The 27,344-nt window shown below is 41.9% G+C and overlaps 1 long non-coding RNA gene across 1 annotated transcript; it reads left to right on the top strand.

The window, feature by feature from the left end:
- On the top strand, positions 1 to 25,890 carry LOC306661567. Its single transcript, XR_013763899.1, has 3 exons — positions 1 to 2,455; positions 10,080 to 10,202; positions 25,701 to 25,890. It is a non-coding gene; the product is annotated as an uncharacterized lncRNA (long non-coding RNA).
- Positions 25,891 to 27,344: the final 1,454 nt, after the last annotated feature.

The following is a 27,344-nucleotide window of genomic DNA, read 5'->3' on the forward strand; positions in this document are numbered from 1 at the left end:
AGATAGATAGATAGATAGATAGATAGATAGATAGATAGATAATAAATACAGACTGACATCGATATAATAAAGTAAGCCATTATTATTATGAGTGTCATGTGTAATTCTTATATCATCTAGGGTAGACTTTGTTACACCCATTTTACAAATGAAGAAACAGTCTAGGAGAGATCAAGGAGGGGAATTGCATTAATTCTTAAGCCATTTGATGTGCTGGAGTTAGTAAATGCAAAGGGAAATAGAAGAGTCCCTAAAAGAAATAAAGGGCTTTGCAACAGTGATGGGTAGTCACTAGAGACCACAGAACCCCAGGCTAGGTGGTTTTCTGTAAAACCACCCTATCATTGGCCATGGGCAGCTTCTGCTACTCACTAGGGCTCAGTTAATGTGAGGAATAGGGAAAGCTGAAGGAAATTCTTATGTATTAATACCCAGGATACTACCTGCCCATCTTGATACCTGGTCCCATGTTTTCTGATGGTAAGAAGTTACTCAGGGAAACACCTAAGGTGTGTGACAATGATATTGTGTGTGACCTGAATGGGCTCTGATCTAAACTCACTTTGTTTTGTGCTTATTTTCTTCACCCTGCTCAGTATCAACTCAGAGAATGGTTATCAACTTGAGTGAGAATTTCCATACTGGCAAAATAAGTTTCAAATTGCAAAACAAGTCTTAGATGGATAATGATATCAATACACCTGCAGAAACGAGGCTATCATCCAGTTTCTCTTCCTTATCCAACAGAGAGGGGCCCATCCAGCTCCTGGTCTCTGGAGCTAAGTGCTAGGGGTGCATTGAGAATACAGGTATGGATAGGACCCTGCCCTATTCTCTCAGCCACGTAACTCATAAGGTGGGGTCCTGCCCTTCCAGGGCTGGTCCACTATTTCTCAATTCTTCTCTAAGCTTCAAACATGCAACCTGGGCCACTTGTTCTACTCCATGATACTGGTCAGCATGTGGCCCTGACTTTGGCATGACCCGGGATCCAGTCATTGTATGACTGACAACTGCTTGAACTCACTGAATTTCAGTCTACTCATCTGAAAAGTGGGGTCTATAACACATCTTCAGAAGATTGTTATGAATCTTAATGATGCTTTACATCAGGAACTGTGAACAATACCAATACGTGGTACACTTATATCCTCTGTAGTCAGACTTGTGAGCTATTAATAACAGCAAAACCATTCATATGTGTTGCAAGACACACCCAGTCTACCTTAAGGAAACTGAGATCTGTTTGAGGGATACAGGCCATATCCATCTCTGCATCCCTGTCAACCCCAAGCTCAATGCTTCATTACTAGCTTCTTAAGCAAATGACAGTATACAGGGTGACAGCAAACTCAGGTCAGGGTTAGACTGTCCAGCTTTCTAGCCTGACCTTCCACTCACAGGCTGGAGGACCTTGAACACTCTGAAAAACATCTCTGTGCTCCGTTTCCTGAAATGTAAGATACAGCTAATAACAGACCTTGGCTCTAGGAATGCCGTGGGGCTAAAGTAACATGGTGCAAAGGGCATATCACCTACCAGCCAGCACAGAGCATATGCCTCATCCTCTTAAACCCTTTCTAAATCTTGTCACGTTCTGTCACATGGAATAATACTTGCTTGGAAGTTCTAACCGGGAAATATAAATCGGGTGTTCTTCAAACCCAAAGTTAGCAGTGATCATGCATGGCTGGAGAGACCTAGAAAAGCTCAGTTATTTATTTTTTCCTGCATTAGCCCCATCACCTGTGAATTAGAAAAGCTGGGTGGCATGGTCTCCAAAGGCCACCAGTAGCTCAGGTTTCCTATGATTTTAAGACATGCCTAGAAAAGCATATGCATTTCAGATTCAGTTGTGCGGAAATCACAGTCAGAAAGAGGGGGGAAGAAGTTTGCAGTGGGGATGGGAAAGAAGAAGCATGTGAGTGACCCTCCCTTGGACAGACTGCACCCCTCCCGCAGCCAATACATCTCACACCACCCAGCATCCTCACTGCCTGGTCTGCTCATCTGAAGTATTTCAACTTACTTCACTGAAATAAGTTGAAATACTTTTCAGCCAATATGCTGAGTTCTGCGACATTATAGAAAAGCAAGACAATACATCACCTGTAAATTGAATAATGTGGCAATGTTCTGGTTTGTTGGAGTGATGCAAGAAAAAAAAAAAAAAAAAAAGACCAAGTAGAAATCAGCAGGTTATAAGCAACCACTGGTCAAGTTACATTAAAAATAAATGACTGAGTGGAGACTCCGGCCCCCTCCTGCAGAACAAAGTCCTCACACACAGAAGCAAGAACACAGGCCCTTCCACTTGGCTGTCCCCCAAGGGGCAAGGTCCGGGCACAGCTCATAATCTCCGCCTCCATCACCTTTCAGATATTGGGGGGTGGTTTTGCTTTTATTGTGATCTGAAATGATTCCATGGCTAAATTCTATTGTTGTTCTGTGGATGGTGAGTAATGAAACATTTTTAACGGCATCTTTTGGGCACCTTTTCCTTTGATTTTTCCAGCTTAATGACATTATTGGGAGGGCTTCAGGGACTGTTATGCAGATGTACTTCCTGGCGAAGTTACTGCTTCAGGAGAAGTCATTACTTTTTGTGGGCCCCACGGGCACCAGAGAGGCTGCTCCTACAAACGGCTTCCTGCGACAGTTACCTCATGAAAAATATGTTATGTGTCAAATTAACTTCGCAGTGCAGACCTCAGCTAAGCAGACCCAGGACATCTCCCTAACGGAACTTGAAAGGTACCCAGAGTTTTAATTAAAATCAAGAATGTAATCGTGCTTAGTTTACTCCTCAGAGATTATCCACAAAATAATATGAAGCTCTCGCCTTCAGTTTCTGACAGAATAAATGAAACTTGATTTGTTCGTCCCCGTAATGTTTATTACCAGGGAAACTACATTTTAATTGTTGTTGACAAATAATCTGATTTATGGGGTGCATAAAATGGAACGCAGCCTCGATAGCATGTGTCTACTTAACTTTTTCTTTGCAAAATTTTGCTTTAGGAGGCTGTACTAGCTATCTGTCATGGGTATTCTTTAGACCAAAGCATATTAAAGTAAATCACCAGATTGGATCTTGACTAGCAAAAAGAACCATCTGTCAGAAAAAGATGTGAGCAGTGGGTGAGAGAGTTGGTACTTGCCAACACAGGGAGGGCAGAAAGATCAACTGGAAGAATAGCAGTGTCCAGGGAATTCTATCCAGAAACTGGTGAGCTTTCCAGCATCCCAATCATGCATTTTTAATTCATCGCATGGCAAAAAGACAAGTCCAACACTAATTGGCACCGTAAAAGAAAATCCGCATCATCCCAGGAACCATTGAGTCGGTGGGACTTTGCATCCCTGCCCACATGGACCATTTTGTATTCTGTTTAAAGTTTCCAACTGAAACCTGACCACACAGAAGTGGTTGAGGAATCCATTTAAATCAAAGTCCGTTCAAAATTCTGGCTTAAGTAGAAAAACATTTGATGGTAAAGAGGCAGGTAACTTTTTTCCCAAACCGAGTCAGAATGCAGTAAGTACCTGGTACATACAAAGTTGATTCATATACATCTATTCAATATTTTTTTTAAATATCCAACTTGCCTTCCATGTCCATGGGCTCTGCATCTACTGACCCAAGCAGCTAAGGATAGAAAATATTCAGGAAAAAAAAATTATGTCTGTAGTAAATATGAACAGGCTTTCTCTTCTTGCCATCATTCCCTAAACAGTACTGTTTAACAATTATTTACATAGAACTTATACTGTATTAGGTATTATCAGTAATCTTAAGATGATTTAAAGTATATGGGAGGACGTGAATAAATTATATAAAAACACTTCATTGTTTTTATAAGCGACTTGAGCATCCACAGAATTTGGTATCCATGGGGGTCCTGGAACTAATTCCCTGAGGTTACAGAGGAATGATTATATGTTTATATTTTTTTCAGGCATTAATGACAGAACATATTTGCCACTGTATCAACAGTATGTTGGTTTTTGATACTGGGTATATTTTATATGTATGAATTTAGGGAAACTAGAGTAGCTTGGTTAAGTTTAAGAGAACATGTTAAAATATAAACTAGTACTTTTGAGAATTATTAAGTGAAATAACTTTAAGACCCAAAGATGTTTCTTTCCACTAGGATTGTTAAGCCTCAGTAATATACAAAATTACTGTTCTGTTCCTCCAGCTCCTTGTCCTAGAAAAAGCAAAATAGGTGTTAATGGAGGGTTCTCGCTGTCTCCAGCGTGACTGCAGGTGATTACAGACTTTGCATACTTTAGTTCCAAGATTCTTCTTGTGGCTGCATTCTCAAACTTACAACCTGACATACTTTGCTTTTTTGGCATTTTTAGCTTTTTTAGAAACTCTTTCAGGCATAATTAAATCATTTAATGTTCCTGAGTGTTATTTCCCTCCTTAGGAAATGCAATTTTGTGTCATTTCTTTCATTTGAACTCCTGTTAGTGTTTCTGCCCTAGCACGATGTACCTGTCCTTAGGAAGTTCCTACAAATATATTTCCAATACTTTGGACTTTGCAAGGTTAACTCAGTACTGCCCCCATGCAGATAGGCAGGAACAGGCCACTAGATCCCACTGGTGCACTCTCTCTGGTGCAGTCTAAAGCATTGCTGTGGGGACTCAGCATTACAACTCAGCCAAGTTCTCCATCCTTGTGAAAATCAAACCTTCCCTTTAAGTGGCCATTTGCAAGGTCCAGATAGGGAAAAAAAAAAAAAGGCTTTTCACTTGCTTTTTGAGCTGGAAATGTTTTAAATCTTTTGATAAGTCTGGAAACAAAAAGTTAAATTGTTTTGATCTGGCAACTTGTCCAAAAATGAAGCAATATCATAAACAGGTATATTGCTCTTTTAGTCTTCTTGGGCTGCTGAAACAAAATACCAGAGACTGGGTGGCTTAAACAACAGAAACTTCTTCTCTCCTGGTTCTGGAGGCTGGAGGTCCAAGATCAAGTGTTGGCTGGTGTGGTTTCTCCTGAGGTCTCTCTTTCTTTTGGCTCCCTCTGGTAAGCAGATGGCCATCTTCACACTGTGTCCTCATGTGGCCTTCTTTGTGCACCAGCATCCCTAGTGTCTCCCCTTATAAGGACATCAGTCATATTGGATTAGGGCCCCATATGACCTCCTTTAATCTTAATTACCTCTTCAAACAATCTATTTCCAAACACACCCATATTCTAAGGTACTTGGAGACAGGACTTCAACATGAATTTAGAAGGGGACACAATTCAGTCCTTAGCAGCTTTAAAAACAAATGTGCAGAGAGAGCAACCAGTAGGGTGGAAATTAATTAAATATGTCCACGATGCATAGCACCCCCCAGGCACATGAATAAAGCAAGTCCCATCCTTCAGATTTGAAGTGTTTCTGTCTGTGCCTGAATGGGCTACAATGGAAATCTGTGGAGTTCACAACCCAAGACAATATCATCCAAAAAGAGAAGGATTCAAGAAATGAGTAATCAAAGCTAAGAAAGTGTTCACAAGATGTTCCCAGTTAATCTAGCCTTAAATTCATCCAAAGCCCAGAATTAGTGCATCAGATAAATCTTGTCCCAGCAGCTGTAGCCTGTGAGCTCCTCTGAGACAGAGACTCTGTGTCATGCAAACCTCTGTGTCCCTCAAGCCCAGTAAAGGACCTGACACATTCTGGGAAATGTGAGTGGTTTGTGAGCAAAAGCAAAGCCTTTGTTAGCAGAGCAAATGAGGAGACTGTGGTGAGCCTTGTGTCCTGCTGATTTCATTATATTAGGTGGGACTATCAGGTGCTTCTCTCAAATTAGAGCTTTTTTCTGCCAGAGTGGTATTTGAAATAGAATGCGTGACAACTGTGAATAAAATGAAGAATTCACTTTAAAATTCAATTTATTCATTCCTAATGTTTACTCAGAAAGTATTTGCAGAACTTATTAAGGTATTAAAAGTTTCAGAGGGATTAACAGCCCTTTGGAATATCAGGGTCTCCGTGGAAATCATCTAAATATTTCCCCCAAACTCTCATCAAATAACAGCATACTTTCTTTTAGATGTATATCCTTTCTTAGAGAAAGGTATGGCATGCTCTTTATCCCCTTGATTCTGTATTTCTTTACAGTTGTACCAGATGGAAATTTCCAAGTTCTTGATTTTGTCTTTATTGTTCTTACTAAACACCAGCCATTCAACCAACTCACCCTGAGACAAATAACTGCTTTTAAGTAATGATCTCTAATTTTCACACATCAGCATACAGATAAAAGGAATCTTAGTTGTTTGAGATCTACCATGTTAACTTTTTAGCTGAATGACTGATGAACATGATGCAGAACCCATGAAAGAATCCAGCTTTCCCCTCTGACTCCGTTTTCTTAAAGGAATAGCTGATATAAACTTTGGCTCTACTGTCCAAGTTTCTTATATTTTTTTCTAAAAACTCAAAGCAATTTCACGTGTTCTCTTTTATCTTTACAATATCCCTATGTTAGTTGATGTCTCATCACTGTGACAAATATTGAGATAACCAATTAAAAAAGAGGAAAAGTTTATTTTGACTCAGAGTTTTAGTGGTTTTAGTTGTTCCCAGTGACCAAAGATTCCAACTAGACCTCACCTCTTAAAGGAACCACCACCTCTCAATAACACCATGGCTGGGGACCAAGTTCTTACCATATAAGCCTTTGGGGGACACTTATCCAAACCACAGCAATCCCTCTCAGGAAAACTGCCTGTGGTGCCTTCACTCTAGAAGTGGAAATACTCATACGAGGAGATGGAAAGATTTTCCTATAGCTACAGTGTGCGCCGGGCTGAGTTCACGCTTCAGGTCTTCATTGACTTTAGTTTAATGACTAAAATCAGTGGCAGAACTGATATTTTAACAGATTGGAACCTCCTTAAATGCATTTTGTGACCACTCAGTGGAACACAACCTGATGTGGCATAGATTTCAAATCAACCCTAAAAAATACTCTTCTGTGGTTCAGAATGACTTACAAAACAAAACTCTCTTGTAAGTATTGTTTTCATGATAGAAAATTATCAGACAGAGTCACATTTAGCAACCTGGATATTACAGCTGGGAGAAGTTAATAAGCCCAGCTCTGCAAGGACCTGAATAATGACTACTCCTTGGAGGACAGACATCGTTTTCTCTCACAGTAGACACATTCTGTAGGGTACACCTTAGGACTCTATCCTCAATAACCTCGAGGACACTGCCTCTAAATGAGTTTAAGTTTTGAGCCATGTCCTTAACCTAGATGCCCCTCAACAAGTGAATGAATGGATAAAGAAAATGTGCATATACACAATGAAATATTATTCAGCCCCCCAAAAGAATATGTTATCATTTGCAGCAAAATGGATTATGAAGAGTGAAATAAATCAAACACAGAAGGACAAACACTGCATGTTCTCTTCTCTACTATGTGAATATTTTTAAAAAATCTATCTGAATGTATAATAGTGATTACCAGAGGCTGGAGAGGGTGGGGAGAGGAATAGAGGGAGGCTGGAAAATGGGTACCAAAGCACATTTACATAGAAGTAGTAAGTTCTAGTGTTCTACAACACAGTGGGGTGACTCTGGTTTACAATAACCCGTTATAGAGTTCTAGAAGAGAGGAGCTCCAACTCTCCAAACACAAAGTCATGATAAGCAGATGGAAACACTAATTACCTGATTTATCAATATATGTTGTGTGCATGTATGGAAATATTGTGCTGAACCCCGTAAATATACAATTATTACATGTTAGTCAAAAGTTTTTAAAAAACAATGTTTAATGAGATGGAAATATTAAGTACTCTGATTTGATCATTACTCACTGTCCACACGTATCAAATTATTACTCTGTATCTCATAAATTTGTGCAATTAAAATAATAATAAAGAAAGTCAGAACCATGTAAGCACAGAGGCTTAGGGCTACACAGGGTGTCAAGGGACACCAGTGTTCCAGTCAATGCTCGAATCCCTCCATCATATCCCTGACCATGGGTCATTCACTCTTGGCTTCAATATTCCCAGTGCTAATAAGGGATGTTTCTCCTTTGAACATCTCTGAGTGAAGAGGGACTTCCCTACATTCCAGTGTCATACAACAAACAGGTATCTTACTGTTACTTCAAAGTATTTATTCCAGTTCCATCTTGCTTGGTCCCAAAGAACTGGTACAATCCTTTCTCTATAAAGTAATTCTTAAAGTAGTTCATGAATCTCATTCTGTCTTCTTCCAAATAATCCTAATTCCTCCAACCATCTCAATAGGACATGGGATTCAGTTCACCATATTTCTTTGTGTTCGTTTGGCTCAGTGTATCCATGTCAATATTTATTTATTTGACAGGTACATGAGTGCCTACGAATTCCACCAGTATGCCACGAATTCCACAGTGGGTCCTTGTCTTCCTGTGCGAAGCTATTAACTAAGTACCGTGCTCTGAATGTGGTCTGTGCCCCTGTAACAGACTATAAAACCTTGGTCAAGTCATTCAGCATCTTCCTGAATGAGGATCCTTCCCCACTAATATCATTTCCCATTAATCTAGACACCATGTTTCCACAAATATGACTGAAGATGACAGGAGTTTTGGTTTGGTTTTTGGTTTGGGTTTTTGTTTGTAGTCAGAAATACTTGTGGGCACCATGATAACAATCTCAAGTCTCCAGAGCTTAACTCATGAATAGTTTGGTTCTTACTCACTTCTTGGCTGCCATAGGTCACAGGTCAAGAGAAAGGACAGAGGACTGCTCTATGAAGTCTTTCATGGGCCCAGACTCTGCAACCTTCCAGAATCTCAGAGGTCCTTACAAATTCAGCCCTATGTCAAGGGAGGAGTGAAGTGTGGAGACAACACAATGCTTTTAACTACCTTGGTCCAAGGGTGACCCATCTCACTTTTTTTTGTTCCATTAGCAAAAATAACATCACAAGGAGATTGGGAAAGTTAGCCTAGATGAAAGCACAGAAAGAAGATAGAAATAGAGATCACGTTCACCACAGTAGTCTCTGCCCCAGCTTTTCCCAGCAGCTGTCACTCACTGTGGCTTAATATTAAACTCACTGTCCATTAAATCTCAAACTTCCTACCAAAAGTCACATGAATTGCTCTGTCCTGAATTTATGCAGTTGGTTTATTAGACTCAAGAGTAGAACTTTGTCCTTAGATTTATTAAATTTCTGTCTGATTTGATTCAGACCATTTGTTTTCATTTTGGTTTTGATTTTTCAACCTTATTTCTGCCATGGGTTATATTTACTGTCACTTCCAGGTTCATATCATCTGATTACATAAGCATTTCATAAAAGTGTCGTTATACTCATCAAAGACGCTAATTGAAAAAGTTAATGTACCAGGAGCAGAGGACAGAGCTCCAAGGCACACCATCAGAAACCCCGCTCCCAAGTGAGCATCCTTTATAGTCACTCATCCAATTTTGAAACCATTCATATATATTATACACAGAGATATTTATATGTGTACACATTTGCATATTTTTGCATATTTTATATAAGCTAAAATGCACTAAACTAAAATCTCTGCCTGGAAATCCAACATTCATTTACTGATTGGGCAATTATTTATTAACCTTTACTGTGGGTAATATATCTTGTTAGGCTTTTGATACGTTTCTTTTTAATCACAATTATCTGTAAGGTAGTTATGCTTATCTTAAGAAAAAGAAACCAAAATTTGGAAAGATGAAGAATTCCACTCAGGCGACGTTGTGTGGAGTCCGATTTTTAAGCTGGGGGGGTCCAAAGTCTGCTTTTCCATGGGCTCTTCACATTTTGCACCTCAGTTGATCTCTGGGATCTCAGGGGATAGGTTCAGGGGAGGAAGAGCCTGGATGGAACACATCTGGATCATTCTCCAAGGAATGTTATTGAATAATTGCTCATTGTTTCCTCAAAATCCAACCTCAAATAAATGAGCCATGGATTTCTGCATATCTGGTAGACTTTCTCCAGGCAGACTTTGACACCTTCTACTTGCTTGAAATCCTTTACTTCCTTGGCTTCAGTGATACCTCACTCAGAGGGTTTCCTTTTCCCTTTCAGGACCAGTCCTTCTTGGACTTCTCCTCTACCTAGACATTCAGTGTTGTTTCTCCTGAACGTTGGATTCTTGGCCCTCATCTTCCTTCTCGTCCATATCTGGGTTACCTCACCACATACGTTCAGGTAAGTCTCAAATGTATGTGTTCCATTTAAGACTTTGACCCAGAGCACCAGACCAAATATTCAGCTACTTCTTGAGTTTCTTATATTCAACAGACCAACAGCAGACATGAGCTTCCCCAGCAAACCTGGTCCTCTCCGGCATATCCCTGATCTCCTGACAACCCACAGCCCACACTACAGCCAAAGTAATCTTGCCAAAAATCTCACCTATTTGCATCTTCCCCTGCTTTAAGCCCCTCAGTGGTACTCCGTTGTTTCCTAACCTCCAGTCACTCCAATCTTTTCCCTGTCCCCCCTTAGGTATCCTGTTACCACCTGCCACAGGGCATTTGCACATGTCATTCATTTCGCCATTCATCCCACATTTACCTGAGTTAAATCAAGTTCCTGCCTCGCCTCAGAGTACACACCACTTCTCAAGGAAGACTAGGTCAGTTCCCTTATCTCATTCACACTTTCATGTCTCCCTCCCTTCTCTCATAAGAGTTATCACAGTCGCCACGTGACACATAAGTGATTGATTGATGAATTAATGTGTCTGTCCCCCTAGATTACAAACTCCTTTGGGGGACAAGACCTGTGACTCCATTTACCTTTTATCATCTTCCTAAGTGCCTACCTGATTTCTGTTGAATAAATGAGTGAATCATCCCACCCTCTAACTCTAATCATTGGATTTCCAGGAAACTGTCCTGATCTCATTAAAACTCAAATATCTACTCCCTTGTGAAATGGGGTCTTCAGGAGAAGTCTCTGTGAATAGGCTGGAGCCAACACTGCCCCAGCCAGCAGGAGCGTGTTCTTCTGCGTGTGTGAAGCCTGCCATACTACAGCACAGTGTGCGAGGACACATGAATGCCAAGGCTGGAATGTTTTCCAATCGTGAGCTATTAATAATTTAGCGAAATTAATTCAAAACACTTCACAGTGAAACAGAGATGAGGAGGAAATGATGCGTGCACCCATCTTCCAGTGCTGAATTAAATATGGCAAACAGTGACAGGAAAACGCCACCCAGGCTTGTTCAGAGCGCAAGTCCCCGTTTCGAATTTAATACCAATTTAATGTCTTTCTAAAGATATTAAGGAAGAAACATCAGAAACATAAATAAAAATATTTGCTTTACCCAGGTGAATGGTTCTGCATGGTAACAGTTGTTTGTCAGGGTTCAGGAAAGGAAAGAAAAGTGAGGGAGATTTCTTTTCTTCCACATGAAGCGGTGATCTAGTTAAAGTAAAGCTTTCAGTGGTCATTATTATTAGTAGGAGTCATCCCTAGGAGAAAAAAAGTAAGGCAGACAATCCTGAAAGCATGGAATTGGCCCCTACCCAGATGATCCTACCCCCGAACAGTGAGGGGAAGCAGGGGCCATTAGGGAGGCAGGTGATCCAGCACTATGCACTATGCACAGCTCCCCATAGGAAGTTCACTAGAGAGAAAAGCCAGGCGAATCCATTTCCCCAGACACAAAGAGTAAAGGAGAAAGACAGTGGGCAGGCTGCCATCGCTGTCCACAAGGAGGAACGGGAAGAGAAAACAAGCGTGCAGCAGCTAACAGGTAACTCACATCCATGAGGAGCCCCGGGTGCTAAGTCGTGGATCCCAATCATCGGGCATCGCATGAGGGCTTGTTAAATGCAGATGCCTGGAGTCCTGACCCAGTAGGGGGAATGGACCCAGGAATTCGCACATCCACCGTGTTCTCAGGGGCTGCTGCTGCTGCTCTGGGGACCACCCTTCAGAGCCCCGTGCAAAGCTTCTGACAGTAAGGAGTGCTTCCCTGGTGCCTGCCACTACTGTGCTGAGGGGTTGACATGCATCACCTCATTCCGCCTTTGGAAAGACACTGTGAAGAAGGAGGAAACGCCCCATCTTACACTGAAAAGACTCACTGAAGGGTGAGGAAAGAGGTGCTGGCCAACCCCATAACAGAAAGCTCCGCCTACAGCAGGGAAAACCCCACAAAGGCTATGGTGCCTATGGCTGAACACGCAGCAGGAAAGTCCTGGAAAAGGGAGTTAAAATTGCAGGCACCAACTTGATGGCTGTGCCAAGCCCATCATTAAGTAAAGAGAAAAGGAATTAAAAAGACGGAGGGCCACGCTAGTGTCACATTATGGATAAAGGACTGACCATGAATGAGCAATGGTTAAAATTCCCAAGAGGCGTCAAGGGCCTGAAGGAAAGAAGGGGACAATCAAAATAGAAAAGAATTGGAATGGATAATAAGCGTTCAGGACCTGAAAAACACCGTCAAGGACCCAAGCAGGAGCCAGGGACAGCAATAGAGGTTGCAGAGGCACCAAGAACTCCTATATATGGACTGTCCCCACATTATCCTATTTTGCCTTCCAAAGAAGTCTGCATCCTAGAGGAGAGGTAGCAGTCGGGAGAGCAGCTTTGGAGTTTAACATCCTCTGCCTGAATGACAACAGTTCCAGACACCTCCTATAACTTAACTCCTCATCTGTTTAATGGAGCTCATAACTCCTATCTCAAAGAGTTGTAAGAATTAAATGAGATAATGTATGTAAAGCACTTAATACCTAGGGCATCGTACTAGCTCGGAATAGCCTGGCTCTTTTATTATTATTGCTATTGTTGCTTTGTTATTATCATCGTTAATAGTATCGTCCTCGAGGGAGAAGCAGTTATTTCAAAGGAAAAATATAACAGCCTAGATTATCTTCAGTGTGAAGTTCACGTGTTTTCCTCCTGTTAATCAAAAGCTTGGCAGTTTGGGTCACGCAGTTTCTAATGACACAGGTGCTCCCTGATAGAATTAGCAAAAAAAAAAAAAGTAAAATAAAATAAAGCAGCATTTGGTGCCCTACTTTTCTCCAGCATGGTTTACATGTTCTCCTAATTAAATTTTTTTAGTAAACTCAGTTCCACAGCCGTGCTGGGCTCACTGGGATGCACTATAGAATGATTCACAGCATCGATAGAAACTTCTCCGCTCGGAGTGCCAAATTCCTTGCTGTAGGTGCAATATCAGGATTCATTTATTATTTCACTCTCACTTAATTAATTCTATTGCCAGGTACCTGTTGGTGATGAGAAGAATCTGTTGACAATGCTGAACAAAGTTTTAAGCCAAATAGTTTTAATAACCTGTTCCCTCTTGATGGTCTGTCACTTTTGATTAAACTTCAGGAGGATTTATGACTGTCTTTCCTCCATGTCTGTAACCTTTAAGGGGTGTCTGATACAAAGCAAAGGCCATGGGTTCCTTGGATCCTCATCCTAATAAATATGTTAGACAGCAGACCCTGAACCTGCGGCTGCTTCTCACCCTGGCTTTACCCGCCCCCAACCCTGCTTATTCTTTTTTTTTTTTTATAGCAATTCCCAACAAGGATAAAAATGAACATCAATAGAATTAATGGTTTAATCTCACAAGAGAAAGGGGAGCGTTTACGATGTCTCACTGGGGAAAGGGGATTTCTGTCTTTGCTGAGGACCCAAACATGTCTGCCAAGGAGAAATACGGTGTCCAGTCTCCCATTGAAGTGCCACAGGAATGGATTGGTGGTGGCTACTGGCTTGACAGGTGCAATAAATATTAATTAGTGCACTTGGCTACAGAGGGAGTAATGATATACACTGCTTCTCTGAAGCGTTAAATTGTAGCGTTAGTCTTGATGAAACCTCATCTTCTCCATCAGGGGCAGGAAAACATTTTGAGTTACACGCATCCCTGTATCGGCAAAGGAACACAGGTTTACCTCTTGTTAGGAATTACAGGTGCTAAAAGGAGGGGCTGAGACTGCTGGGGAGGGGGCACTCGGCAGTCCCTGTGCCATTACTGTGTTTTCTCATTAGCATTTCAGGTGGCACAAACCAACTGCTAAAATGCTGGCTGTTGTTAGGGGATAAAGCTGAAACGTTTTCCTATTGTCAAGACATTTGATTACATTGGAAATGCATTTGAAAACTCCTTGTCTACAACAGCCCCCAGGAATATACATTCACTATTAGAGGAACTGTGCTTACTAGATTGAGTGAGTTGGTAGCTGGATGGAGTTGGACTGAATTATTGGGATGTCCGCCGGTGTTGGTGGGTAAGTGCCTCTAACAGCCTGGGAACAGGAGATGTTTGCATTTGGCAACTGAAGATAAATTGCCCTTAAAATTCAGCTCGGATCAGAAACAAACAAACTACACAAGGAAGCCGTGATAAGCAAATTAACATTAGCACTGGTTTTAGGCTTACGACAAAACACATTTTGAAATGGGTCTGTTTAGTTGTTTACACCTGAAGTTACAGCAAAACAACAGCATTTTACCAAGAAAAGAGGCTCTAATTAAATACTGATATTTTCCAAATCCTTAATTATAATGGCTTACAGTTCTGCCTACGGGCTTCTCTAGGAGCTAATTTGCTGGAATATTACCATTTACACTTTTTCATTTGTCGAAGATCTTGCTCTCTTGCGAATTGCCTTTTTGAGTCTGTTGTAACTTCACTTGGCAGTCTCTTTCTGGGAATGCTTCCTACCCCCTGTATAGGAAAGACTAGCCAGAAACTTGGCAAACAAAGTTTCATTCTGGGTGGAATTCTTTCCCCTCCTGCATGGCTTAAATGTGTTGATATCTGTTTCTGTACCGCAGCTGCAAAGAAATGGGTTTTGGCAATGCGGATACACGCTCGTTTCTTACTCTCTCCTGGAGCCCTGGGTTCTAGCAACAAATCTCCAAGCTCCTGTTTCTGGCTACAATGAGCCTAGGGAAGCAGCACTTGATGAACACTGAAGTATGAGCTAATGATGAGGTAGCCGAGTCAGCGGCTGCCTGGGGACTGGGGCTTGACCGTTTCTAGAAAGTACGCCAGGCCATCTCCCAGGACACAGAGAGCTGCAGTCTGCAGTCAGTGGGGCATGCGGTTCCCCTATTTCCTCCTCCCCTCCAACACTTCCACCTGCTTGACTAGAGAGGAGCAGAGTCCATCTTCCCTGCCAGGACCTTGGAAAAGGCTCGCTACTGCCTGGAATTGGGCTCTACAAATACAACCTTCTGCATCTCCTGCCTACAAGGTTCTTAAACAGAGATCACTGTGCTGGGCAGCCAGCAAGGTGGGGACGAATAGGAACCAGATCTCTAGAACTTTATCTTTGGCGAGGTGGACCAACAGGTAAATGAATTGGCCGTTGGGATAAGAGCAGATGTATTTTTTCTGTAGTCTCAAGCGAAAATGCACCTCTCTATAATCACCTGGATGAGAAGGTTTATCTAGCTGTTGTGAAGCAATTTGTAGAAGTAGCTAAGTTTCTGTCATCAAAATGCAGATGATTTGTATTTTTTTATTGTTTCCAGTCCTGAGGTTTGAACCCAGGGGCCTCGCACATGCTAAACAAGTGCTCTGCCTATGTGCTACATCCCCAGCACCTTAAGGCAGCTGAGCTCCTGAAAGGACTGGAGGGTGGATGCTGTGACCACATTAACCCATGCTGCCTACTGGGGTTCCTCCCATGTTTCCTACCAGACTTTGAAAAACTTCAAAATTCAATGCTGTAAACAGAAGTCAAGGTATATTCAAGGTAAAACCAGGTGATGACATTCAGCTATATCTGTCTCCTGAAAATTAATAACTCACCAACTTAATGTTGAGAAAAGTGTACCAAAAAGTAAGCAAGCTTTGATTCTTCTCTCTGAGCTCCTGAGGTTCTTAAAATTCTGTTTCATATATGAAGTGTCATATCTGCCTTGGACCAGGACTAGGACCTATTAATCCTAATAATGGGAATTATTAAGCTTCCTGTAAACACAGTTAAGAGTCAAATAGAAAAACATCTATTTATATGCAATTATGGTTTGGCCCCCAAGAACAGGAAGTCCCAGTTCAAATCTCTAAAACTAAATATCTTGAAAGTATGCCCGAATAAGGGGTATTTGAAATAAAAATGCCAATGGAATTTGGAACCAGACAGATCTGGGTTTAAATATGGATTAGCCAAGAGATGTATGATCTCAGTTAAGACACTAGAATTCTTTTTGGGGGAGCTGGGGTGGCAGTCTGGGAATTGAACTCAGGGGCACTCAGCCACTGAGTCACATCCGCAGCCCTATTTTGTTGCTTAGCACCTCGCTTTTGCTGAGGTTGGCTTTGAACTCTCCTGTCTCAGCCTCCTGAGCCGCTGGGATTATAGGCATGTGCCACTGTGCTTGGCCAGACACTTGAACTCTTGAATCCTCAACTCCCTCATCCACAAATGGACTGTACTTCCCTGTAAGCACTATTAGGAGGACCACACGAGATTATGCTTGTAATGTTGGCAGGGTGCTTAGTGCTAATAAATAGTTGTTATGCATAGCCGTTACAGGGTAATAGTAATTACTATAATTATTGCCATTAAATTAAATTCCAAAATCTTTACTATGACCTGCGTCGTCAGATTCTCTCCACAGTTATCATACTGTTAGGCAGAATTATGCCCATCAAGATTCCACGCCCCAATGCCTGAGACTGTAAAACTCTTGCAATCTCACATCCGTGAATATATTACAGAGAATGTGTTTAAGGGGCTAACCAATTGGCTTTGGAAATAGAGGCTCCTGGATGACTCAGGTGGACCCAATATAACCACACAAGCCCTTCAGAGCAAAAGCAGGCAAGGCCATCAGGGTCTCAAAACCTGAGGGATTGCACCTGCTGTTGCTGCCTTAAAGACAGAGGAAACCAAAGGAGAGTGTGAGAAGAAATGATTTCAGCTAATGGGGGACCACTGAGGACACCCAGCCCCAGATGGGAACCATACTGGGTGATGTCTTCATTTTGGCCTTTGGAAGCCCTAAGCAGAGATCCTACTTGTGGCCAGACTTCTGACCCATAGATGCTATGAGCTAATAGTAGGTATGGTTTTAGGCAACTAAGTTTGTGGTGATTTGTTATGGCAGTAATAGAAAACTACTACAGCCCCTGCCAAAGCACACTTTTGAACATGCTGTGTTCTTTGCACCTCAGGACCTTTGCACACATTTCTCTTGCTGTCTCTTTCTCCAACTCTTCATCCTGCTAACACTTCTTCACCCTGTTTGGGTCAGCTCAGTTTCACCTTTTGATAGCCATGGTCCTTGAATTTCTTCTTTAAAATGGGCCCCTGCCTGAGTTCGTCTATTTCAGCTCACTGTGCCTCTTTCCATTTCTCTTATTTTGTACTGATCTTTTTCCTTGCTTATTTCCCGCTAGGTGGCTCTAAGGGTAGCATATACCAGGATTCAACAAAAAGTTAGTGAATGATCCTGAATTTGTGCTTTACCTCACTCAATCCTTGTCATATGGTTATTATCCACATTTTACAGAGGGAGAAGCAAAGGAATTAAGGAACATTCCCAAGATCAGACCAGCCCCTCAGTCATTGAGCCTGAGCCCAACCCAAAAGTTTATGGTCTCAATCTCTGAGTTTCTACCAGTGGGAAAACACCAGCATCAGAGCAGGCCTGCAGACAGTGTGCCCCCCAGCTCAGCTATTTGGACTTTCTAAATTGTAACAGATCCTTAAATTCAAAATTATGTCTTAATCTCACCAATTGAGGCATAGTTTCTGTAGTAGTATCCTAGAGTTGCTGTAACAAAGTGTCACAAACTGGGTGACTTAAGAAACAGAACTGGTCTCACAGTTCTGGGGGTGTGCTATTTGCACACCTTGAAAATCTCCTTCTGAAATCTTTCTTCTAGAGGAGGATCTGCCACTTCTCCCAGCTCCCGGAGATTTGCTGCCTTCCTTGGCACTCCTTAGCTTGTAGACACATCTCATCCAGCCCGGTCTCCATTGCTGCCTGACCTTCTTCTTCCTATGTCTGGGTCTCTTTTCTTCTTCTAAGGACACCATTCATACTGAACCAAGGGTTCAGTCTACTCCAGCATGACCTCATCTTCACTCACCAATGTCATGACCCTATTTCCAAATAAGTTCACAATTGCAGAAACTGGGGGACACAGTTCAACCCCTTGCAGTCTCCAGACTCCAACACATGGTTTGCATGTTCAGCAGAAGGAGGTGCGTTCACTCCCTTCACGTTGGTCCTGTTCCTCTCTCTGCTGATGTGTGGCATCTCATTACCCAGGTAGACCACAGCGGCTAAGGTCAGAGGCCGCCACTGCTGCTGTGGTGGCTGCGACAGGAGGGAGCAATTAGAGAAAAGGCTTGTTTGTGAAATCCAAGCTCTGTGCCCTCATTACCTTCTCCCTCACTTCCTGCTTCCTTCTTGTTCCCGGCCAGGGCTCTCGGGTGGTCATTACAGGAAAAGCACACCACAGCACGTGTGACTCTGCAAGTGTGATTGCTTCCTTGAACGTTTGATTTTGCAAAGCACATGTTCGCAAAAGCATCTGCACGAATCTGGTTTCTTGGTGGTTCTAACTGGAGACAAAAATAGAAACGTGGACAGCAACCACTAAAATTAATGGAGCCAGATTATTAAAACACTAAAATACCTGCTCCTGACGCTGCAGCTAGTCTCAACTCATATATGTTTTATTGTACTAGCAAGACACCATTGCACAGCTTGAGATGTGACTTTGAGGTCACTAAACACAGGGAATTCTCCAACTGTTCCAAAGCTACTGCAGGGTAATTTGTGTGGAGCCTGCATATCTGAAAGAAAAAAAAAAAAAAAAAAAAAACTGTGTTTTAAAATTAGCTGGTCAAAATTCTCCAATAATAGAAAATGCAAGATGAAACCAATTAAATATGCTTAAAGAGTATCTACTGTTTATTGGGACTGGAACAAAGGATCTCTGACTTTTTGGTAAAATTAGCACTTGAGCTGACTGTTCCCACTCATCTCAGCCTCCCTCCAGGCCCTCTCCCCACCAAAAGGAAAGAAGTAAGATTAAAATGCTATAATATCTGAGTCCTGGCATTCTGGTTGGAGTGTCCAAAATAACACTAAGACCACAAGTTAGTTACATTGAGTGAGTATGCACTGGCACTGGCAAATGACAAAGGTCTCTGCCCTGTTGTGAGAATTAACTCTTAAGTGTCTGGAGTGTGTGTGGGGGGCGGTTTCCGGGGAAGGGAAGAGGGTGGCCAAGGTAACAAGAGGGAACTGGGGGAACATGGCCACGGTCATGTAACAACAGGTGCATGGTACCAGTGTGAAACAGGAAAAGACAGCCCTGTACACTTAGGTTCCCCAACGCACCTCTAACGCAATCATCTGTAGACATCATTTACCAAGAAGGATATGGGTAGATCTTTTCTTTGAGTAAGATGGGAATTCTCCCAGCTGTCCCTTCCTACACCCCCCATGGTCCTTCAAGCCACTAAGCTGTGGTCTTATCCAACCTGGACCTTGGCTGTGCCCGGGGAAGAGAGTCTCACTGAGTTACAGGTCTGTGTCCCTAGATACTTAACCCTCCACGCCCCAAATCTGTTGCTATCCCAGCTATTTCCATCTCAAGTCACAGCATTTCCTACAGGAAGCAAATATATTCAAAGACAGTCATATGAGCAGATTTTCTGCTCAATAGACAGTGCTTGCTTAAAACCTCACTTTAGGTGTCCCCTAGGTAATTTCTCATTCCTTCCTGTGATGTTGCTGTCACAGGTCAAAACAGAATAATGGTTAATTCCTGTAGTGGGGAAAGAACAATTGGAAAATCCATAAACCCTTTCTGCTTAGTTTTGAGGAAGCAAACTAATAGCCATGAAAATAATCCATATTCTCCAATCAGTGTTGACAAAATCAACCTCCAACCTCAAGTTTAAATAATATCTGAATTTCCAATTTTTCTTATGAACATCGATGATCTTGGGAAGATGACTCCCGTTCACTCAGATCACCACCGTGCCCACCCTCTTGACCCATTTCTCTTACCTGCCTGGCTCCTTTGGGCATTACAGCTTCTGACCCTTGAATTTATCTGTCTATCGTCAAGGCCAATTTCCTTCTGTAAAGAAAGGCCTATCTATTGATTAAAAGTTTTCAGAACATTAACCTGAATTTCCTTTGGTCACTGCATGTGAAATTCAATACTCAAACTATCCCAAAACATCTTCGATTGCTATTCACATCAGATGTATTTACTTAATCGAGCAATTAACTTTGACAATAGAAAACCAAAAAGAAATGAAGTTCGTGAACATACTTGTTTTTGCCTAGATGATGCCATTCAGTCTCCAAGTGCAGATATGCAGCAAACATTGTGCCAATTCTGGTACCAAGAGGTTGGAGATAGGAATGTCTAAAGTTTCAGAAACCTCAAAGGGGCAGAAGGCAGGGCTGGCTGAGAAATACTAAAAGAGTTTATTAAATGTCTGCTGGGTTCACAATGTTCTACTAGGCAGGCCATGAATCAATAACTGGTTTTTAAGGCCAAGGTGATACTGCGATGTTTCATAAATAAGAAAAACAAATTCACTGTGTGTTGTGGTTTGATTGTGTTCCCCCCAAATTCAGGTGTTGGAAACATAATCCCCAAATTCATATGTTGATGGTATTTAGGGGGTGGACCTTCGAGAGGTAATTAGGGTGAGACAGGTCAAGAAGGTGGGGTCCCCATAATGGAATTAATAGTGTTATGAAGAGAGGAAGAGAGATTTGAGCTGGCATGCTTCCTCACACAGTATGATGCCCTCTGTCATTTTGTGACCCAACTAGAAGGCCCTCACCAGATGTGGCCCCTCAACCTTGGGCTTCCCAGCGTCTAGAGTTGTAAGAAATAAACTTATTTTCTGTATAAGTAACCTGGTCTGTGGCACTGTGTTATGGCAACACAAAACAAACCAAGACACTGTGTTTTCAAAAGCTTATTTAAAGATTCATAGACTGTCAAATACACATGCATAGATTCTGAAAAAAAATTTTTTTTAAAGTTAATTGCTTTCACCTCTGCATGGAAACAACAATCAATGCTGCCTATGGAGTTTTCTCTACAAAACTTGATTTGGGTTTTCGAAAAAGAAAAAGGTGGTTGAGCCAAAAGACGATACAGGTTTTACAGTTGTCTACATTAAAGGAGGAAGGAAGACTTTGCTACAATCCACTTGACATGCTCTCATCTCCATGTTGCTTTCTCTAAATAGCTACTCTGTCTCTAACCTGGAGGGAAGATGTCCTTCCCAAATCTTAGATCCAGCATATGTCCTTCCCTTGGGGAGTCACAGCCGTAAACTGGACCTGAAGTCACTGACTGCTTTTTCTCTAAACATAGGTTCAAGGACACTTAATCTCTAAACATAAGACTTGAAAGAAACTCCTCAGAATAAGCGCTGATTTTTAAGCATCTATAGAATTAGCCTTTTCTTTCACAGTTAAGCACACAGTCTTGACTGAAACAGATGTTCTCACTAAGCCTAAAGGAATGGCAAAATAAATAAACAAGAACAAAGACATTTTTATTCTAGTTGTTTTGATACAGATTGGAAAGGAATGAGTTGGGAGACACTTATATTCCTTACTGTGTGGTAGAGTAGGTGCTAGATACTGGGGATATAAAAATGCAGTCCGGGACTTTAAGGGATTCAGTCCAGCCGGAGAGTCAGACATAATAAATGCTGCAATAAAAGCATATACAAAGTGCTAGGGGTGTATTTCAGAAAGAAGCATAGTGAATGTATCAGTTAGCTAATGCTGCATGACAAAGCACCCAAACTTGGACTCAAAACATCAACCATTTTTGTTTTTCATAAATCTAAGAGTCCTTTGAATGATCCTGCCAATCTCAACTTGGCTCAGTTATGTATCTGCAGTCAGATGTAGGATGACGAGGCCAACATACCCTTGATTGGGTCACCTACATGGACTTGGCTCTCTATTCCAGAGTCTCATTTTCCAGCAGGAGTCTCTGGGCATGTTCTGAGAAAAAAAATGCAAATGCTGGGAGGGGTAGGGAAGCAGACGTTGACACAGGCCTCTGCTTGCATCAAGCTCCTTACTGTCCCATTGTTCAAAGTAAGCCAAAGGCTAAACCTGGTGTCAGTTTGAGAAGAAGCCATCAAATCCCAGGACATAGGACATAGACACAGGGAAGTCATCTGATTAGGGTCATTAATGCAGTCACTCTACCACAGTGAGGAGGACTGTCTTCATAGGATGAAGAAATTTTTACTACATACAGACAGGAAAAGAGTCCAGGAGTAAGAGGAACAGAAAAAGCTTCTTTATGTAAAGAACTGATTGGAAGAAAGAGGGACCAGAAGCTGGGAGACCAGGTAGGAGCTCCTGCAGTTCACAAGCAAGGGCAGGATGAGGCTTGAGCGATGGTGGTAGCTGCAGCAACGGCACAAGGGGAGGAGTTGAGAGGTCTCTCCAGAGCTGAATCTCGGAGTGAATGGCTGTCCTAGTGGGAAAGAGAAGGATCGAATTCCACCTGAAGTGCGGGTGTTGGGTATCTGAGCGGATGACAGGTCGGTCAGGAGAGAGGCAAGCTTGGGGCAAGCAGAAATGATGGGCTTTGGTTTTAACATGTTGGTTTAGAGGTTCCTGCGAGTGAGGACGAACAGTCTGCCATATAAAGAATATTTCCAAAGACTAATGACCAACTGCTGAGGGCAGCTGTGGTAAATTGGAAGGAACCATGAATATGGAACTATAACGGCTGGAGTCTCAGCTCTTCCCTTATTAACTGTGTGAAAGTAGGAGGAAACAGCAGAGGAGAAAATATAGCCACACAGGGGGTCACCAGTTGCTCATTTGCTGAGGGTTTCAAATTCTTGTCTGTGCCCACATCACCCCGTCCATTTTTAAAAAAATAAATCAGCTGTGCCTACAAAATTCTCAGGGTTTGGGGGCAAACTATGCATCCAGAGGGACATGCATTTCATCTACAGGTTTCTTAAACGATTTAGCATTGTTTTGTAATATCTTTGAGTTCTGTTCAGATGAGCTACTGCTGTAATTTTTTTCTCTAAACCTTTATGTTACTGTAATTTTAAAAATAGCCTTAACTATTTTGCATTAATTATATTAGGACTCATTTTTTACATTCTTATTTCATCAGCAAAACGACTCAAATAACTTTTAGATCTGATTTCTAAAAGGTTACTGAGTAAACATGATTTGATTGGATTTGGATGTTACAAAGTTTTCCAAAGAAACACATGTACAATATTATGTTGAGAATGTATGGAAAAGCGGAGGGTCAGTATACCAGACGTTGACTTCGCAGAGCACCTTCAGGAACACATCTACTAAAAAATTTGGGTTAAGTCTGGGGCAAAGAAAGTACAGAATTAATTAGTCTTTGGAGCAACCAAGTCTAGGCAGACCAGTCAGATTCCTGGATGAGATTGACATTGAACTGGATTTGAGGAAACAGAGACATGGATTGAAGGACAGTGAGAAGACACAGAAAAATTTGCAAAGAAGACGATTCATTATGTGCAATATGACATCAGTTTGCAACTGGAATAGAGTTGAGTGAAGGCAGATTCCTGAGGCCATGGAAGGCTCCCCAAACCCACAGACAAATGGCACCGACTTGACATTTATGGTTTTCCTCGACCTGTCCCTTATCTCTCCAAACTTCTCCCCCTACCCCAGTCATACGGGTCTACCTCATTATCCCCCCAGCACCCCACACCTCAGAATTAGGTTTGGCATCAGCCAGGCTGTGGGAGGCAGGCCTTCGAGAATTTGGTTCTCAACACTGGCTGTGCATTAGTGCCACCTGGGAAGTTTTGTCAGCCTCGTTTGTTTTTAATATATCTGTCCTCCTCCTCCAAGAGAGCGAGGACAGATATATTAAATTCCTTGGCATCAGAGTCTGAGTCTAATGTAAGTCTGTGGAGACAACAGCGAGGAAAATCGACATTTGTTTTGAGGGTGATTTTAATGAGTCCAATAATGATTGACACCTCCCTACAGAAACACGATACACAGGTCACAGAAAGAGTCACACATTTCTCCTCCAGGTGGCAGATTAATGACTTTTTGAAAACTGCCACCTTCAAGAGGCTGCAAGAAGTATCATAGCCAGATACCAGCCAAGAATAAAAGTTAATGATTCCCTTCCAGTCTTTCCACATCTCGCACAGAGGCACGCTGGAGTTGTGACTCAGTTTCATTTGCTGTAGGGCCATGTTCCAGAGAAGGGACTGGAGGCTTCTGCCCCCTATTTAAAGGCACTTGCATGAGGATGGTCTTGTAAGTGGGACAAAACAGCCACATGATCTGCATGGAGGTGGCAGCCAGTTGTTTACAGGAGTTGCTGGGGAGACAAAATTCAGAGGTGAAGGCAAGGACAGCCCTCCCAGTTGAAGGAGGGAGTTGCTGAGTGTCCCAAAGCCAACCCCCAGGTTCCATGATTGGCTAGAAGAACTCACAGAACTCAGGAAATCTGTTATGCTCCATGTGATGTTAATTTTAGCAAGAGGACCTAGGTTGTAGCCAGCAGAGGTCAAAGGCAGATGGGACAGGGTTCAGGAGAGAACAGCACAAACTTCCAGTTGTCCTCTCCTCGTGGGGTCATAAGGACACTTAGCTTTCCTGGAAACAATAAAGTCATACATAGAGTACTGCCAGCCAGAGAAGCTCACCCAACCTTCGAGTTCAGAGTTTCACTGGGAGGTCAGTCCTGCAGGCAAGGAGCACAGGAAGCATGTTTGTGACTGATCTTAGTCACCCAGTCTGCGACACCTCCAGAGATCACACTGATACTGTGTGGCCCAACCTCCTCCCCATAAATCACTCTAGTGGTAGTGGTATAAACCATCTGGTATGGTTGGTTCAAGGTCCAGGTAAGAAAAGACACTCTCATCCAGTAGGATATTCCAAGGCCTTGGAGGTTATCTCCCAAGACCTAATCATGGGCCAGACCTTCCTTTGGATGTTCCTCCGACCTGCTGAACAGAGCTAGGAGACTTGGGAAATACTCTCAGGGCTATCTATACACAGGAAAATCCTGGTCGTCTTTCCACAAAGGTGAGGGAGCTCTGCTCAGGAGTCCCACATCCTTATTCTTACAGTGAAGGCCAAAACTGAAGTCCGCTCATGAAGATCTTTGAGTTCTTCACTTTGTGTCTAAGAAAGCACAATACTTTGCCATCCTACATGTCGTATTAGAAGAGAGCAATGCACATGTGAGGAAATGGGGGTGAAAACCCACATCTTTCAGCATGTTCTGGGTTAATTAGCCTTCTGTTAAACACCTTAAAAAGTCAAGAAACAGCCTTTAGCCTTGAAATGGTCATTAGCCTTCAATATTTTCTGTCCATCTTCCATGTACTTGGCTATTACATATTTGTTTAAAATATGTAGAAATATCAGGCTGAACTTTTGTGGGTACTCAAATGCAAGCCAAAACGTCTCAATACTATACACCTAAAAAGAGACAAATGCAATACCCCTCTGATGACACCTGTCTGTGAAATTCTGTTTTGTTTTTGGTTTTTAATCCAAAACTCTAAAGACCTTTAGCTGTCTTTTGCTGCCTGCTTTAAAGTATTTGCAAGTTAAATCCAGGTTGATTTCTTGGCATCTGTATTTAATACCTTCACCAAAAGACCACAGCAGTTTCTAGATATGCTAACAATTCTTTCTTTTTATGGGCAGAGAGGAAAATGATCTGTCACACTCCCAGACCTGTACAAAGATGCAGATTTTGCTTTGAACCTGGATTCTCCCACACCGTAAGCCCATGCCAAAATTGTACAGGTGTACACCACATGAACAGATGAACAAGTGTGATTACAAGAGCTCTCAGGATCTGCCTGGGCCAGTGATGCATTTCTCCCAAAGTGAACTCATGCATCATGGTGTACTTGAGGTATTAATTTACTCACTAGCAAAAAGCTACTTAAACCTCTAAGCTTATATCCTATATGGGGATTTTTTTTTTTAAAGAAAGGAAAGAAGTTAAAGGATACTATGAGCTGACAAGGCAGGGGTGTCATAGTGTGCTCTGCATGAAAGGAGCACAGAGCCCATGAGAAGCATGATAGCACCATCACTTTGAACTGGAAATGTCTTGTTACTTGGGAAGCATAAAGGTTATTTAATGTGACTCTTGTAATAGGTTTGTTGAAAGCCAAAGAAAATAATAATGATGTGGTTTTTAAAAATAAATATGAAAAGGATGCTCTCCATTCCAGATCCTGAATATTCTTTAAGAGATTCTCTTTGTATAGCCCTTACCCTCCTTCTCAGTAATACCTATGCTCTGGCTTCCTCCATCTCCTCCCTACTTTGCAAACTCCTAGTACTACTCTTTCATTCTCCCTTCAATCCCTGATATATTTGATACATGGCTTTCAGTGCCCATTCATTCAATCCCTGTCCCTGTGAGGCATAAATTCAAGTAGGGCGAAACAGATTATTAGCATCTATATTAAGTATGTTAAAAGATGATGAGCACTACAGAGCAAAATGAAACAAGGTGAATAGGATGAGGAAGTGCCAGAGAGCTGAACCTAAACTTTCCTGTCCTGTGTTTCTCCTGTTTTAATTTGTACTTCCTGGCTATTCTGCAGTGCTGATTTGGGTCAATTTGTTGCTGGGATAAGGCAAGTCCTGCTCCTTTCTCCCTTGCCTTCCCACTAGTATGTACAACATGCCAATGGCAATATTTCAATGGAAGCTTCATACCTATTATTTCTTTCAATCCTCAAAATAACATATGTGAAGAAAAGTCTCAGGAAAATAAATAACTTGGTTAAGATTAAATAACTACCAAATGAGAAAACAGGAATCTTGCCCCCTGGTTCTCTGAAATCAAATCACATGGACATTTGTATGCCTTCTATTGAGTGCTGACACACCCACTGTTTGATACTCAATAGGAAAACTAGAGGTATCCATACTAAACCAAGTAGAGGAGAGAAAAGGCTCAAGAAAATTGCCAGAAGATTATTCACGAGGGCAATAGGCAAATGGTTTCAGTGCCTACAGGTGGCACTCGAGCAATCATTCAATGAGTTCTTATTGCAGGTCTGTCATGCACTGGGCATAGGTGCTAAGTGGTGTGAGTCATCATCTACTTTGCCTGCAAATAAGATACATTAGAGTCAAATCTACATACAGGAGCAAGGTGGAGAATAAGTGTTTTAAATTGGAACAGGATATCTTATTAATAATTGTCTCTTAGGTCTATTAACTTCAATAGGGATCTAGAGACAAGTCACTAATACGTAGGGAGGAAGAAGAACTACAGAACACAGAAAAGTGTAAATAAACTAAATTTAGAACTGAGAGCAGAAT

This window comes from Sciurus vulgaris (genome assembly GCF_902686455.1).
Source record: "Sciurus vulgaris genome assembly, chromosome: 5".
Classification (NCBI taxonomy): Eukaryota; Metazoa; Chordata; class Mammalia; order Rodentia; family Sciuridae; genus Sciurus; species Sciurus vulgaris.